Below are 4,639 nucleotides of genomic sequence, written 5' to 3' on the forward strand. Positions count from 1 at the left end.
CGAGGGACCAGAGAAGAAGCAGAAGCCACCCCAGTGTTAATAAGAGCACATCGGTATGGATTTCACTAGCGATGGTTGACATCGGGCAGCTTTCCTACCGGTGCCCAGACCTTTCCGTGTTAAATAATGTATGATACACACATTGGCAGTTCAGCCGGCCAACATGCAAAGCGTCAGACAGATACAATCTGTATACAGAGATAACGGCTGCAAATCATTACAACCTATCGGAAGTTTGCTTGCAAGCGAGGTGGTATCAAAAGTGGGTGCCCTTTGAGACCGGTTTCAAGGCTGGTGTTGGACGCGCATACACACATTCTGCCTTTATGATCATACGTGTGTGTGTGTGTGTGTGTGTGTGTGTGTGTGTGTGTGTGTGTGTGTGTGTGTGTGTGTGTGTGTGTGTGTGTGTGTAAGGGGGGAAAGAGGGGGAAACTCACATTAGCATGCTAGCAAATGGGTAGCTGTATTGTTGGATATTGGATGATAACACTCCCCAATTTAAGACCTAAACCCAAAGGAACAAACGTCCATGTGCTCCGCAGGGACTGCGTTCAAATCCTTTTTTAAAACAGCATATACTAGCAGGGTTTGGTTAAATTCTGTAAATGAAAACGAGTTACTCACTCAGAAAGAATCAGCTGATAGAACGGTGACTCAGTAGAGTACACTACTTCCGCATTCCCGCGTGATGACACACACGTGAACCAATAAGCGGAGATATTTTTTCCGCGCACCGGACCAATAGCGCTGTGGTATTTGCAACAGCCAATGACATTGCATGGCAGGTAACAACGAGGACTGCATGATACGCACACGCCCACACTTAAGCCTATCACATGTATTTGTATGTTTTGACGGTGCACCAATAGAAAATCACAGCGCGGCAGAAGATATCCACACACACACGAACACACACTATTACACACTATCACAATCTCACACACTCTCTCTCACACACACAGGCGCACGCGCGCGCGCCCTGTGGCTCCCTCTCCCCCATCTCTCACTCTCTCCCTCTAAACCTGATCACACATCTCAAATACTTGAACGTCACATTGTAGCTAACATGTCAGCCGCAAATAAATGTAGTCTTTCATCTGAATCAAATGTAATACAAACCTTATATTCCAAGATCAAAAAGGGGATACCATGTGCATTAGGTACACGCGACCGGAGGATGCCGTTTTAGGACCGTTGTTCTAGGACACTGGGTTTTGTCGTGACCTGCCTTCGGGACGAGAGTTTCAAAAAAACAAACAAAACATGTTATAGGCCTACCTAAAGTTCACCATATCTAAAAAGAATACCTTAAATAACCCAAACCAAACTTCATCTCTAATCTAAAATCTAACTGTAACCATCTTATCTGCTAAAATGAGAAATGTATTAATGAATACCTTCACCATAAGGCAATTTGCAATGCCAGCCTAGGACAAATTCAATCTTTAGTATAGTCTTACGAGTCTTAAAGGCAAAATAGGTCCTAGAAATGCGGTCATTCTACGGTCCTGAAACTGTAGCCTCCAGGAAACTGCTAGAACATACTACTGGATTTGTACGACGACCATGTATCACTCATTGTCGCCAGTAGGAGGTGACAGTCCGACACGTTGTCCCCACGTTGTAAATATTTTAACAAATCCAAATCGTTTTTAAGATACTCACAATCAGGTCCGGTTCTAGGCAGTAAGATTAGGGTGGGCAGATAGTAATAATATCTGGGCAGAGGCGCGCGATTTTTTTTGCCCTTGCAAGATCTCCGTGCCTGCTTTTTGGCACATTTACTGTAATGTAAGCTTTTAGACACATCACTGCTGTATGGGGGGGCTTACCATGATAGCACCACTACCAGCAGCTTTCCACATCAGTGATACAACCATCTGCCGCCTTATATGAAGAGCTACATATTTAATTTTCAAATTCTTAGAAAATAATATAGATAAAATATACTGAATAAATTGCACAACAACTTCACAAAGACATCTCAGAACTTGATGAAATGTCACATTATCTCTGAATTGAAAATTCCAATATTGCTGGCAGAAATACTGATATTAAGGGATTTTCCAGACAAAAGTAGCAAAATTGCAAGGCGAAAGAAATGTAATTTATGTAAAAAAAAAAAGAAAATAAACTGTAGGGGGCTAACTTGGAGGCAGGCTGCCCACCCAAAGCAATGCATGGTAATGGTATATTCTATAATATTAATTATTTGGCAGAATTGTATTTGACATTTTCTTGGACAGCGAACGAACAGGTCCGTCCAATAGTGTGTCTGGATTTCCACCTATAAAAAAACAAAAAAACAAAAAACATTTTCTTCAAATTTTGACAATTTGGTTACACAGGCCTTTTTTCAATGTCACTGCTTAAAATGCACAGTCAAATAAACACAAACACTAAACCATACAATCATGTGAATCATCGTAGTGTTATGAGAGGGAAAATTCTATACCACTCTTATTTGGGTTCATCCCTTAAACAATTTTGGTTTAAATATTGAGAGATACAATTTTACAACATAATGTTTTATTAGAGTCCACAAGAAATGTAATTGACTCACCGGACAGAGAATCTTTCCCATGGGTTCTGTCCAGTGTTGCCCTCTCACTGGAGTAGTTGTCAAATCTTTGCTCTTCCTTCTTGACCAGAATAGTGTTAGGCTAAGGCAAAGTGTCGCTTCAGGGCCTTTTCTCTTTTAACTCAGTTCTTCATGCTATTGGACTAACCTGAGGCCTACCGACTGTGTCTCCCAACTTTTTCATTTCAATTTCTTTCTGTCTGCAACTCTTTCCCCTTCTTTTTTTACTTTCCTCATTACTCACTCATTCAATTATGGGCCCAGACCTGTCGAGTCCCTAACACCTTTAGATAATCCCTAATCATCTTTTCTTACGATCCCAGATCGTCATGTTATATCAACATGTACCCGGTACGGTTGATAAACCCGATATCTGAACACCTTTAGCTAATAAGTAAATATTGATTTCTCACATGACGGGATAATTTTGCCCCCAAAAATCCTATTTTCAGTTGCCTTGGCAATTTTCTTTTGAGAAATTGTGTCTAGGATTGATTTTGTTGGATAAAATAGTATGTAAGGTTTTTCTCCTCTCTAGTATAGTGAGCCCAGGTCATAGTGTAACAGAGTCTTCCAACACATTTCTGCACCCTCAAATAACTAAACTAAACTAAGAGACAAAAAATATCAAAGCAAAATACTGTGTGCCTGCAAGCAAGTGTGTGTTTGTGCATGCAGCTCAGTAGAAAAGCCAAAGATTATTCCAGTTTGTCTGCCTCGTAATCAGCTGACCTTAAATGCTCTGTGACAGTCCACAGTCAAACAAACTTTCAACCCTTGGTTCGCTTAGCATTTAGCCTTCAGGGGTCCTTTTTGTTGTACATCTCTAAAAATGGTCCCTTAAGCCATTACAGTGTCAATACAGTTCGAAAGCACTTTTCGTTAAGATATTTGTCTCCTGTTAGTTTCTGTTTCAGTTTCAGACTTTTTCTCTATACGTTGGTAGGCCTACATGGAAGCACACACTCTGGTTCCATCTAGGGGGTGGAGAGGGAACATCTTATTTGACGTGATTTGGGTTTACTCGCTTGTTTTCATTAAACAACGATTATACAACCCATTGCTTCAAAAACATAAAGAAATGAATCCAAAAGATTTCTTTGAATTGTGCGCTGAGTGTTAAAACTAAAGGGTCTATAGAAAGTTAGTAACACCATCCGTGTCTCCATCCATCACCTCCCTTCAGGTTGTTATACGATGGTGGTTAATGACAGACATAGGCATTACAGAATAACAAAACCCAGCCATTGGCCAACAGCCCTTATAAACACATAGGGGCTGGAATCCAATGTTTAAAGTGAAGGAGAAGAATAGGGGGCGTGCAGGTGGGTGTCAATCTGGACAACCAATCAAAATGCTCCCTCAACCCAGTACTTATCTGTTGGCTTTCATGTTGGACACTGATTTTGATATACTGTCTTTCTAATTGCACTGCATGTGGAATCACAAGAATGGTAAGCATCTTAACATCTTCACATTAAACCCCTTTGTGGGCATCCATTGAGGGCTTGTGTAAGACATAATATTGTGTTAATTGATTAATCAATTGTATACACTTTTGTTCATGTACATGGGATAACTTTGTTAAAATACCTGCATGCTTATGTGTTATGCATAAAAAACAACAACAACTCTCTTCTGAATGGTCACACTTTAACTGAGGATTGCCCTAACTGCTTTTCTTCTCAGACGAGCTACACAGATAAAGGCGAGAAAGTAAGTAAGCAAAATGTACTAAAGAAAATAACGTCACTATGAGTTATGCATGCAAGTTAAGTTAACAATTAAATCTAAATGATTATTTATTTATTTAGGAGGAATACACTTTAATTTTCTAGGAGAAATACCATTGTATGGAATGGGAACCATCTCATTTGTACTTTCTTATACACTTTACTTTTCAAGCATGCACGAGGAAGATTTGTCCGCTTTCATCACCTTACCTTCTGGGTGGGAAATGCCAAACAGGTAATGAATAGAGAACATAGAGTTTTGTCCTTTGGCAGATATTACTGCCAAAGGCAGATATTACAATTTCGCTATGGTGCCAGTAGG

At 40.1% G+C, this 4,639-nt stretch overlaps 1 long non-coding RNA gene across 1 annotated transcript; it reads left to right on the plus strand.

Annotated features, from left to right (window-relative positions):
* Positions 1-3,955: 3,955 nt before the first annotated feature.
* On the plus strand, positions 3,956-4,632 carry LOC130386634 (uncharacterized). Its single transcript, XR_008896149.1, has 3 exons — positions 3,956-4,038; positions 4,274-4,300; positions 4,490-4,632. It is a non-coding gene; the product is annotated as an uncharacterized LOC130386634 (long non-coding RNA).
* Positions 4,633-4,639: the final 7 nt, after the last annotated feature.

Source organism: Gadus chalcogrammus, chromosome 7 (genome assembly GCF_026213295.1).
Source record: "Gadus chalcogrammus isolate NIFS_2021 chromosome 7, NIFS_Gcha_1.0, whole genome shotgun sequence".
Lineage (NCBI taxonomy): Eukaryota > Metazoa > Chordata > Actinopteri > Gadiformes > Gadidae > Gadus > Gadus chalcogrammus.